The sequence below is a fragment of the Zootoca vivipara genome, chromosome 8 (assembly GCF_965207765.1).
Source record: "Zootoca vivipara chromosome 8, rZooViv2.hap1.1, whole genome shotgun sequence".
NCBI classification, from domain to species: domain Eukaryota; kingdom Metazoa; phylum Chordata; class Lepidosauria; order Squamata; family Lacertidae; genus Zootoca; species Zootoca vivipara.
The window spans coordinates 21,970,633-21,982,946 of record NC_142591.1 but is presented as its reverse complement, the minus strand read 5'-3'; the positions used below and the strand labels follow the sequence as shown (position 1 = coordinate 21,982,946).

At 44.5% G+C, this 12,314-nt stretch overlaps 1 protein-coding gene across 2 annotated transcripts in view; it reads left to right on the top strand.

The window, feature by feature from the left end:
* The first annotated feature begins 11,315 nt into the window (after window positions 1-11,315).
* Window positions 11,316-12,314, top strand: part of BCL2 (BCL2 apoptosis regulator) — a 137,005-nt gene continuing 136,006 nt past the window's right edge. The window contains exons 1-2 of one of the 2 annotated variants that reach the window (XM_088676229.1): window positions 11,316-11,472; window positions 11,823-12,127. The gene's annotated coding sequence lies outside the window, so the exon portion shown is untranslated. Of the gene's footprint in view, window positions 11,473-11,537; window positions 12,128-12,314 lie in introns of those variants that run through there. The other variant, XM_035126345.3, reaches the window with a different exon arrangement.

Genomic DNA, 12,314 nt, shown 5'->3' with positions numbered 1-12,314 from the left:
TGACCTAAGATTGTAGTCGGTGAGTGAAGAGAGCAAGGAAGAAGAAGGTAGGAAGGGGTAAATCAATGAAGATACTTGTTATAAATTTATTAGTTTTCAAATTATGGAACCACAGAACCAAGTAAACAATAAAAAAATTCAATAATATACTGAAGTCAGCGCATAGATAACCTGAACATTTTAAATAATAACGCCCAAACTAAAACAACCGTATTTCTTTAGATAGAGCAGGGAGAAAGACCTATTAATCTGAAACTAAGCTATAGGACAGCGTTTCTCAACCGCTGTTCCGCGGCACATTAGTGTGCCGCGAGACGCTGGCTGGTGTGCCGCGATGTGCGGCGACAAGAAGGGCGATTTGCATTGTCACGTGCCTGGAGGCCGCCAATATACAGCACTGACCCGCCGGAAAGCAATATTTCTCCTCCTCTTTCCCAAAGCTCAGTGCAAACGAGCCTGGCGGCCGCCAATACACATCACTGACCCGCCGGAAAGCAATATTTCTCCTCCTCTTTCCCAAAGCTCAGTGCAAACGAGCCTGGCGGCCACCAATTCACAACACTAACCCACCGGAAAGCAATATTTGGCAAGTGTTTCTTACAGTTATAATTATAATATAGGGCGCCACAGAGTTAAATTTTTTAACTTTTTTAATGGTGGTGTGCCTCGTGATTTTTTTCATGGAACAAGTGTGCCGTGGCCCAAAAAAGGTTGAGAAACACTGCTATAGGAAATACCCCCACACACACACTGAGTAGAAATGATTGGGAGCTTCTTGTCCCTTAGAGTTGTGTGTTATATGTTATGCAATAATTTGTAATGCACAGTTATTGACTTATACTTGTGTGCATGAAAGGGTTTGCCTGAGTTCAGGTTGCAAGTAGGTATGGCTTGGGAGGCTCTCAGCAGCCTCTGCTCCCCGCTTTTTTGTGTGCTTCAAGAAGCCATGTGTCCATAGTTGTTTACACATGAACTGAATCTCTAACAGGAGATTTTCAAGGCTGCATCTTTGCTAATCCGAAAATTGCGTGATCCTTTTTATAAGGAAACCAAGTACTTTGATTTTTAAGTAGTTTGGAACTTTTTTCATCTTTATTTTACTGCCAACGGATAGAGACCTGTTTGCTGCAACTTCTGGAAACTGAGTAAAATATTCACCTATTTGTAAAGTTTTGGCTCCCGAACAAACGTTCTTTTGAACCTGAACGTCTGATGGAGCTTCCGGTGTTTCTGATTGACTGCGGGAGCTTCCTGCAGCCAATTAGAAGCAACACTTTGGTTTCTGAACGATTTGGAAGTTGAACGGACTTGCACAACGGATTCCGTTCGATTTACAAGGTACGGCTGTATTTTAAATAAGTATTTGGCTGTAATGCTATAGCTGAATCAGAATTCACATGGCAAACAAAAAATAATGAATGGATTAGCTATATCTGCTTCCACAAATTCTGTAGTGGAAGAGAAAGATAGATGATTCTAAATGTTGATGTATATGTACATTCCACAGAGAATTAAGAAGAATTTGAGATCCATTCCAGGCACCCAGGGCTTTCAATTTGGTGGGGGTGGTTTTGTTAATCCTGCCCAGAAATTGCAAGCAATGCACGCAGAGTTTGCAAACCTGCTTGCTTCATAGGAACTGCCCAGACGATTAAGCTGCTTAAAGTCTAAAGACAACACTAAAGCTGCTGTGATCACCCTGGTTGATGTTCTTTATTTCAGGAGTGTAGCCTCCTTGGTTCTCCCTGATCTCTCAGTGGCTTTTGATACAATTGAATTGGTTCAAAGGTTGGGAATTGAGGGAACTGTGCTGTTAAGGCCACTTTTGAAAAGTTGCAATATTGCATGGCACCTTGAGAGTTAACCGGTGGGGTTCCTCATGTGTTCCTCTTGTTCGCTATGCTCATTAGAATATATATGAAGCTTTTGGCAAATATCAGGGGATTTGGAGTGAGGTGTCATCTTCAGAGGACAACAAGCTCTCCTTCCATCTTAACCAGATGAGGCAGTTCAGGTGCTTCACTGTTGCCTGGAAGTGGTAATGATCTGGATGTGGAGCAATTGAAACTGAATTGAGACAAGATGTAGACACTGTGTTAAAGGTCCTTGTGTCTGGGAAGTAAAGACAGCTTGTGCTGGATAAGGTTGCACTGCCCTGAAAGGCAGGGTTTACCTAGTTGCATGTTCCTTAGTCCATCTATGTCTCTTGAGTCCCAGGCGGCCTGGGTAGCTCTGTGTGTCTGTTTCCAACTTTGGCTGGTTCACCAACTGTTACTGTTCCTGGACAGGGATATCTTGGCTACAATGACCCACAGTTTGCTAACTTCCAGATTGGACAATGTGCTCTACGTGGAGCTGCTCTTAGAGATGGTTCAGAAGCTGCAACAAGCACAGAACATCTACACTCTCCTGAATTGCAGAGAGTCACTGCCAGGCAGTGTAAACAATACTCAACTAAACAGATTGATTTATTTGTAAGGCAACTGCTTGTGCTCATAAAGAGCAGTGTCATACCTGAAGCGGAACATTATGTGGGAGAAGAGCTGGAAGGAAATTGGAAGCATGTGCAAATCAGGTAATACAACTGCCTCATTTGTTGACATAAAAACAGATTTCCACTTAACACGAGTAGGAGGACAAATCCCTGAAATAATACGATGTTTCAGTCAGCACGTGGAATGTCTGGGTCATGTCCAGTGGTGCTGACTATTTGTCACTTAGCACAACAAAGTCTTTAAGTGACTTGCAACTGATTAAGAGCCAGAAAAAGAGAAAAAAAGCATAGCATGTAATCAAAACAATATGTTACACTCAAACAATTTCAATAACTTATGTGATAAAGAACAAGAACTTTAGCAGCAAGAGCATTTCCAACAAGTACGCCATCAGCCAACTTATAGGTTGGGAGAACGTGCCTGGGAGAAAGGTTTTAACTTGGCACTGAAACAATGTTAATGATTGTGCCAAGCAGAGGTGAGAGCATTTTACAGGTGGGGAGATGCAACCCAAAACGTGCTTTCCTTTGTACTCCAAATCTCTCTCAGGGCTTCCAGAGAAAGTGTTCGTGCAACAGCAGTTCTTTCCCTTGCGTGCTCCCAAAATCAGGGACGGGGTGGGGCAGGAAGGGGGAAGTGCCTTAGCATAGGACTTAAGAAATCCCCACCTGCCTTCTAGAAGCTGCTTGAAGTATTAGACGTACAGAAACCAATTTCAGATTCTGCCACTCATTTAATTGATAATAAATCCTAGGCTTAAGCTATCTTTGGTTTGAGCAAAAGCAGTTACAAATTAGTTCATACACCAAAAATAATGGGAAATTATAATTTTAAAGCACCTGACTAATGGGTCTTTCCTCCTCTCTTGGCTGGGAAAGGGCTTGCCAGTTGGAAGGTTGTTAGTTCAAATCCGCATGGCGGGGTGAGCTCCCATTGCTCTGTCCCAGCTCCTGCCAATCTAGCAGTTCAAAAGCACACCACCGCGAGTAGATAAATAGGTTACCGCTGCGGTGGGGAAGGTAAACGGTGGTTTAGTCATGCTGGCCACGTGACCTGGAAAACTGTCTGCGGACAAACGCCGGCTCCCTCGGCCTGAAAAGCAAGATGAGCGCTGCACCCCATAGTCACCTTTGACTGGACTTAACCGTACAGGGGTCCCTTTACTTGTCTGGGAAAGCACTACAACTCAGGTCAGCAGGAGGCTAATCTTTAATAAAAAACATGGGACAGGATCCAGCTAAACCGTTATGCTAGTGCATGGGTAGGCAACCTAAGGCCCGGGGGCGGATCCGGCCCAATCGCCTTCTGAATCCAGCCCGTGGACGGTCCAGGAATCAGCATGTTTTTACATGAGTAGAATGTGTGTTTTTATTTAAAATGCATCTCTGGGTTATTTGTAGGGCATAGAAATGTGTTCACCCCCCCCAAAAAAAATATATAGTCCAGCCCCCCCCCCCAAGTCTGAGAGACAGTGGACCGGCCCCCTGCTGAAAAAGTTTTCTGACCCCTGTGCTAGTGCAAGGACTTTTAGCTGTGCAATGGAATCTCCCCACCTTCTCCCCTGGCACCTCTTTAATTCACTCTGGAGGTTTGGGAAAACCTTTCCCATTTTTTGCCTATCCCCTGTAAGGGCTTGAATTTGCAGCTGAGCTGAAGTAGTACTTTAATAAAGGGTGATTACTCAGACAATGTGTTTTGATGGCACTTAACTGATGATTAGTAGGGGGGGAAATATTTAAAGGTTAGATTTTTGTTTTGTTTTTAAGTTATATCCCCCGCCCCCGAGACTTAAGATAATGTCCTATATATAGCAGCGTGAAAAGACTGGAGGAGAGTGATTTCTTCCCTTCCTTCCCCACCCGCCCCATGGGGGTCATGGCCAGCGCTTATGGGCTCTGACCTTTCCACTTGGGGGCTAAGGATGCACGTTGAGAGGTGAGTCCTTGCTTATGAGTAGAAAAATCCAAATCCATGCAAACTGCAAAATTAGGAAGTGCCACTAGGTGGTAACATGTAGCAAGAGAAGGGTTTTGTAGCAATCTAAATAGGTCGGGTGTGTGTGTGTGTGTGCACAGCTTCAGATTTAACAAGAAAATTGCCACCATCCCTTTCTGCTTAGTAAATTTCTACAGTGAAGCACTAAAAGTGGCTCAATTAGCCTAATTCAATGACACAATACCTGCTTCATTCAAATATTTCTGAGGAGGGGAGGAGGCAAGATGATCACACTTTTTTTTAAGTCTCCCCCCCCACACACACTTAATACTGTTTTTAGAGGACAATCCTACACCCACTACTTGAAATTAAGCTGCACTGAACATTGGGACATACTCACGAATGGGAATGCATAGGATTGCATTGTTAATTGCCTGTTCACTTTCTCTCTTTCTCTTTCTCTCTCTCTCTCTCTCTCTCTCTCTCTCTCTCTCTCTCACACACACACACACACACACACACACACCTGTAGAATTAAAACATGTCACACTGCCCACACCCAACTTTATGAAGCATATTTCTAACTTCTTGGAACACACTTCTAAAAATGGTTTGGAGGTTGCATAGATTATCAATGAATTCCCCAAATCTTAAAAACAGTTTGGCAATGAATCTTCGTCCTGATTCTAATTTCAGTGTCTGGTCAGGGCTCAGGAAAATGAGGGACAATTTCTGCTTTAATAATTTGTTTGGTTTAATTGGTCTGGCAATTGAATCACTCTTCAACACTGGTGATACGGCAGCTTCCTCCACTGAGGCTGGAGGCAAGCTGGCTAACGTAAGGGTGTGGGGATCAGGTACATGGCTTGGCTGTAGGATGGGTTAGAAATTTGATGCAGTTTGCATTTACAGTTCCTCCAACCTAATTCATACTTTTCAAGATGGTAAATGAATCAAAATGTAACCAGCCTTTGGAATTTGCACTTTTTCAAATTTTGCAGTGCACTTCACCAGTCAAGTAATGTGTATGAAAAAAATGCATATGGAAAGGTAACGTGTGCATAAGAATGCACATAGGTTGAAAATGTATTATATGAAGAGATAATTGCTTTGTAAAAATGTGCATATTAGGTAAATGTGCATGCAAACACATGTATACTGTATTAGGATAAATTTGCTGGTGAATTTTCATAAGGACTTAAACAGAACTGCAACTGATGGGCAAACGGAGAACTAAACTGAATATCACAGAAAAAAGAGAAACTTAAATTGACAGATTTGCCCATACTTATTTGGTCCCCAAAACTTCGAACAATTAGCATTCCCTGCCCCACTGCATCAACCTCATTGATGAGAGCACCATAAACAGATAAATGCAGAAATGGCATAAGTGGCAGATTTCCTCCCTTGGTTTTGTAGGGATTTCATATTACCGTACTTTTTCCGGCAAAGTGATCAGTGTGTTAATTGGTGACTAGCAAGGTAAAAACTGTGAGAATGGCCACTCAGTTTAATTTATTTCAGCTTCCTGACCAACATTGAAATGAGCCTTGTCTAGAGTAATCAAGAAATCTTAGTTTAAATCAGCCAAGATGCATAAATTCATATGAATGTTTTCAGGTGCAAACGTGTCATAGTAGGCAACCTCTTAGAAAAATATACCGTATATATATTATTCTCTGTGAGAAAAAAAGAGGGAATACCACGTTAAGAAGGTGCTACCAATTGCAGTTTTATAAGTGCATGTGTGTTGCTACCCAGTTAATTGGGCAAAAGATACCTCCCCTGCAACTCTACAATTCTATGATTCTAAGTTCCCAACCCTGACTAAGCCCCAATACGCCATTGTAACTTGCTCAACCTAGTGCAGCTGGCTGGGCTGAATCTGGTTGAGCTAAGGATGGATTAAGCCCCCAAAAGGGGCATTCTGGGTGTGGTGTGACCATACGGGGCCTTAGGCTGAATCCTAAACCCATTGAGCTCAGTTATATATACCAACACAGAATAGCAGTTCAAAGGCTTGTTTTCTGCAATCCAGGCTTTGGCAGAGTAGCAGTAGCCATAGGCGTACCCACCACGGGGCAGGGGGGGCTGCTGCCCCCCTAGAAGCCGGCCTGGACCTCTCCGCTGCGCACGGGAGAGCCCGGTGGCGGAGCAGTAGCGCTGTGCAACTTGCAGTCAGCCACCGTGCGGCGCGAGAGGAGGGCAGGGCCATCTCTAGGCTCGGGTCCGGTGGCGCAGGGCACCAGGCCACGAGAGGCGCAGCGGAGGCGGCCCCAGGTGTGCCTCTGCTCCGGCGCCAGGGTTCAGCCCTTTGCATGAAAATCCAAGCGGCTGCTGCCGCTTGACAACGGCCGTGGCGCCATCTGGCCATGCGCCCGTGGGGAGGCAGCCTCGCCTTTCGCCACTCAGGGAGGCGACGCTAAGGGCAGCGGAGTGGGGCCGAAGGTACTGCGGTGACGCTGGGCTCATGGAGCGGTGAGGAGGAGGAGGGCTGGGGGCTGGGGTGGGCAAGCAGATCAAGTTCCCGCCGGGCAGCGCTTTGGCTCCGCGTCGGGACTCCCTCGCCGCCTCAGTCCTGGAAGGAGGAGACACGTCGCGGAGGGAGCTTCTTTTTTTCAGGTGGGGCGGCCTCGCCTCGCGCACATGCCGAAATGAGGTGATCGGCTGCGCTTAGTTTGGGTGGGGTGGGGAGGGCTCTTGGTGGGAAAGCGCCGCGGGGACCCTGCACTTGGTTGGGACCTCCGTGGCGCAGGCAGGAAGTCCCACGCTCTCCTCTCGTACCTGTGAAAAATAATAAAAAAGTTTTGCCGACAGCAGCGGCTCTTAGTTGAGTTGGCCGCTCTTCCCAACTTTGTGGCCCCACTTTGTGGCCCCTCCCCTCCCGTGCCTTAGCCCTGCCCTTGCCCCCCTTGGTTTTGATTCTGGGTACGCCCCTGGTAGCCCCTTCGGATCTGGTGCAACTTTACAACAGCTTAGCTTACACTGGCTTGCTTTATGCCTGCTTTTTCTTATGCCTGGGATTCCTCCTTTAATATTTGCACTACTGGAAAAATGATTTGAAGACAAGTTTCTGAATAAAGTATCCACATTTTCTTTCTGGATGCAAGTATTATTCCTGTTGCTCCATCCTATCTTTTGCCTTTATCAACATATTTTTTTAATATCAGCTGTACAGTATCCCTGCCCATTTATTTTTATGGTGTTGTGGCTTTTAACATGTAAGCCTGAGGCGTAAAACTTCTGAACTTTATAAGCTACCTCGGGAACATTTGTTTTAAAGTAGGTAGAGATAATGCACTCATATCATGGGTGCAATCTACGGTACCTTATGTTCCAACAGTGCTTTGGAATCCAATCTATCCAATCTATTTTTTTAAAAAAATGTTTCAGTGTCATCTCTCTAGGATAACTGTATTAATGACTGGGATTTTGGTATGCCCTCTTTCTGACAGTTCTTGAATGAATTGATTTTAACCATTCTGTCAGACAGGGTTACCGGTAGTTACTTTCCCAATGCTTCTAAGCATATTACTGGACCAAAAGTCCAACATTTGATTAAAAATGGCTCAAAAGTTTGCTTAATGCAGCAAGCTTTTGATATTACAGATTCACAACACACATTTAAAGCACACACACATTTAAAACACATGACTTCCCTTAAAAAGTCATGAGAACTGGAGCTCCCCCCCTCACAGAGTTATGATTCCCAGCATCCTTAACAAAGCTGCATATTTTATTTCACTCATATCTTATTTTTATAAGACTCATACTTACCAGTAAAAGCAAACTTTTGAATTACACGAAACCTCATGATAGGCAAAAAAATAATAATATTTTTGAGTTTTGTGTATTTACCATATGCTGTTTCAAGATAGGGCATTCTATTTGCTCGGTCTAGAGACACTTTATATCCTTACCAGCAGCATTATTTTAATTTAATTTATTACCCACCCCTCACCCTAAGGTCACAAAGGCAGGTTACAGTTATTTAAAACACAACATTAAAACTGTTTTTAAAGCTTACAATAAAAAAATGCAATCACAACAATATTACCTTTTAAAACTAAACATTGGAAGTGGAGGAAAACAAAGGTCAAAATCTGTTGATCCTGTATAGATAGATATACAGTATGCTTGTCAAGTTCTACAAACATTAGGAAGTTTGTTTTATTTTTTCAAACGAAAGTTTGGAATCAGGCAACTTCCATAGAATATAAACAATGCTTCTATCAAAAATAGAGCAAGACAAATTAGGCATTCTGCAGCAGAATAGACCCGAGGAATTGGGGAGCCAGCAATATGTAATGGTGGTGAAGTCCTCAGACCCTCCAGGTGTCCCTATTTTCCAGGGACAGTCCTGGATTTACAGAAGCTTGTCCCGGTTTCTGATTTGATCCCGGAATGTCTCGCTTTTCTTTAGGGTGTCCCTATTTTCTTCAAAGATTTGTTGGAGGTTATGGTAGGATGACCCTATTTTAAGGTTAAAAATTTTGTCTAAAGATTTTCACGAATTACAAAAGAACATGTAATGTCTTTCTTTGTTGTTCAGATTATAAAGACTTTTGGTTACGTTCAATGTAAGACAACATGGTATCCAGAGATGCTTTGGGCCGGGTATGGAGTTATGCGACCCCAGACTAATCTGGGACAGCCCTGTATAGGGAAGTTTTTTAAATGTTAAATTATGTTTCTATATATATGTTGGAAGCTGTCCAGAGTGACTGGGGCAACCAAGTCAGATGGAAAATAATAATAATAATAATAAGAAGAAGAAGAAGAAGAAGAAGAAGAAGTGCTTTTTCTGTGACAAAATAGGGGAACTCACCATGAAGTTTGTTTTATTTCTTGTGAGCCCAGTTGCGGCGCTGCATGTAATCTCCACCCCCAAGCAGTGGCTAAATGTAAGATGTGATTAATAAACTCAAGCATACAATGATCTGGATTAGAAATGGCCACAACTTTATTGATTAAAGATATAGGTGGATTTCTGGCTCAGAAATTTGTTCCAGACCCACCAGAAAAAAATTATTATTATTATTATTTAGAAACAAAATTTTAAAAAGCCTTCCAGAAGCACCTTAGAGACCAACTAAGTTTGTCATTGGTAGGAGAGCTTTCATGTGCATGCACACTTCTTCACGAAAGCTCATACCATTGACAAACTTAGTTGGTGCTACTGGAAGGATTTTTATTTTGTTTCGACTACGGCAGACCAACACGGCTACCTACCTGTAACTATTATTATTTAGTTTTATCGTTCCTACTCAAAAAAGCTAATAATAATAATAATAATAATAATAATAATAATAATAATAATAGAAGAATACGGTGTCCCTATTTTCGTTGGAGGGTGTTCAGTCCTGAGAACTGAGGTGTTTTGAGAACGGGCGTTTTGCATGTTGTAAAAAAATAAAAATGAATTTGTGCACAGACCAGACAAAAAAAAGAAGCAAAATAACCTCTTAAAAGGCAGAAAGCGGGTAAACGAGGCTACACAACCGACTCTCAACTTGCCCCTGACCCCGGATGAGGAAGGGGACGGGACGGGACTTTTGAGCCGCTTCTCTCCCCTTCACCAGCGCGCCATGAGCCCTCGAGTGGCGCTTTCTAGAGGCGGGAATAAATCGTCTTCAGGATGCAGAACGCGGAAATTGCTCCACAGGCTCGCGTGGAGCCGTCCAAGTTGCAAGTCGGGGGGGGGCAGCCTTGCCGCCAGAAGTGTAAGCCCCCCACTTTTCTTTTAAATACCCAGAGACACACACCACTTCTAAGGCTCCCTCAGACACGCGCTCTCAGACACATCACCCGGGCAATGAATGGCCTGGTGCTGGTCCCTTCAATTTTGACCACCTAAGCGGGAAGTTTTTTTTAAAAAATTATTTATTTAAAAAACCCCACTTCTACATGGGGAGCCAGGGGGTGCCCGAAGGCTCTTGGCGGGAAACGGGCTAAAACCCCCGGGCAAGTTGGCTGCTCGCCCCCCGCGGCGTGGCATGAGATCTTGCAGAATGAAACTGTAGGTGACGCGGTTGCTTTTAAAATCGGCCTTGCTTCTGCCTCGAACTTGCAAGAAGCAACATTTTCTCGGGCCGTGGGTGGACTGAAAAAAGTCCCTCTTTTTTATGCACAAAACAATTCCCTAAACCAAGGCAGAAGGGAGAAATCCAGTTTCACGTCTCCCCCCCCCAAATAAGAGGAGGAAAAGGGTACGCCATCCTGTTTCCCTTCTTTCCGTGGGTCAGCGGTTGTCACAACGCTGAATTTTATATTATTATTTTTGTTCAGTTCCACCTCATGCATGGGCTTTCTGGGTGGCTCCCTATCCTTTTGCTGCCTCAGTTTCCCCATCTGTAAACGAGTATTTTATTGCAAGGCGCTTCCCCCCCCCTTCAGTCGGAAACCCCATTTCTCTCTCAAAATGGTTCTTAAGGGCGCCTTAGAGCACGGGACGAGGCGAGCCGTTGAATAACCTAAAAAAAATTAAAAATTAAAAAGCCCATGAAAACAAAAGAAGAAAAATGAATGGCGGGGAAAGAGGGAGGAAAGAAAGAAAAACATCCAGAGAGTGCGCGCGGGAAAAAGCAGGTTTGCCGCCTTTTCCCCACCGTGGACCACCCACCCTCAGACTCCCCCCCCTCCTCGACATGCACCCGAAAATGCGGGTGCAAAAGCAAGACGCAACTCGGAGGAGGCGAGCGAGTGCAAACACAATGAGAAAAATGGGTTGGTTTGTTTGTTTCTTCCTTCTCTCTTTCTCTCTTCCCCCCCTTTTCTTGAATGAACGGCGAGGTGGGGCCAGAGGAAAGCCGCCCCATTTGCTGAGCCCCGGAGCGTGAGAGCGGCTCGCCTCGACTCTCCGCCTCCTTGTGCTCCTGCATTGAGTGCGCTTCCCCTGCCCCCGGGACCTCCCCAACAGCCGCCGTCGCCGCTGGAGCGCCGAGCCGAACGCAGGCAGCTCAGCCAGCGCATCCAATCTGCAGCCCTCGCTGGAGAAGGAGGAGGCGCCTCGTGACTGGGAAGCGTTGCACGGCTGCCCAGGGTAGCAAGGGCACTGGGGGGTGGGGTGGGGTAGGGGTGGCCAGGATCAATTAATACCTCTGAGACACGCCCCTTTGCCTCCTGGGATCTCTCTTCCTCCTCTCCTATATATTACACACGCGCGCGCGCAACACAAAAAACCTGTGCTTTTTTTGTGGGGGGGGGTACTGTATTTTATCCCGGCGCCCTCTCCCCATCTGGAGTTTAGCAGTAGAAAAGGTGGTTCATTCCAGATTTGCGCGTGTGGTGTCCAAGTGGAGGGAGAACCGCGTCTGAATGAAACATTATTTTTTTTTAAAGAAATCTAAACAGCAGGGATTTAAACATGAGGTTTTTTATGATGTTTTTCAGAAATTTACTCGGTTTCGTCCTGGGGCTTTTCCTGAAGTTCAACGGCAGGGATTGCTGAGACTTGGGCATAGCTTTGGAAATGTCATTCAAACGGGAGCCTTGTGAGTCTTTCTGGAAATCATAGTAACTCAACGGTATCTGAAGATCACCCACACTCTTCCCTTCCCCCCCCTCATTTTATTTTTTTGAATCATCAAAGAAACTACAGTATTGAGTTTCATCTTTTGGAGGACCCGCAACTGTTTGGATTTATTTATTTATTTTCCCTGCAAAGGAAACTTGACAGAAAAGTAGATTTAATTCAAGTAAGTGTTTTGTTTTGTTTTTGCACAGGCAATTTGCTTTGGGTAACTTTATTTCATTTCATGGTGGTGGTGCTTGGTTCCCCCCCCTTTTAAGCACTGGTTGAGGGTCTTTAGTTGAATGTGCTTTGCATGAATTTGCATTAGAGGTTGCTCTGCTTAGTAAATCACATATTGGATGTCAGGGTTT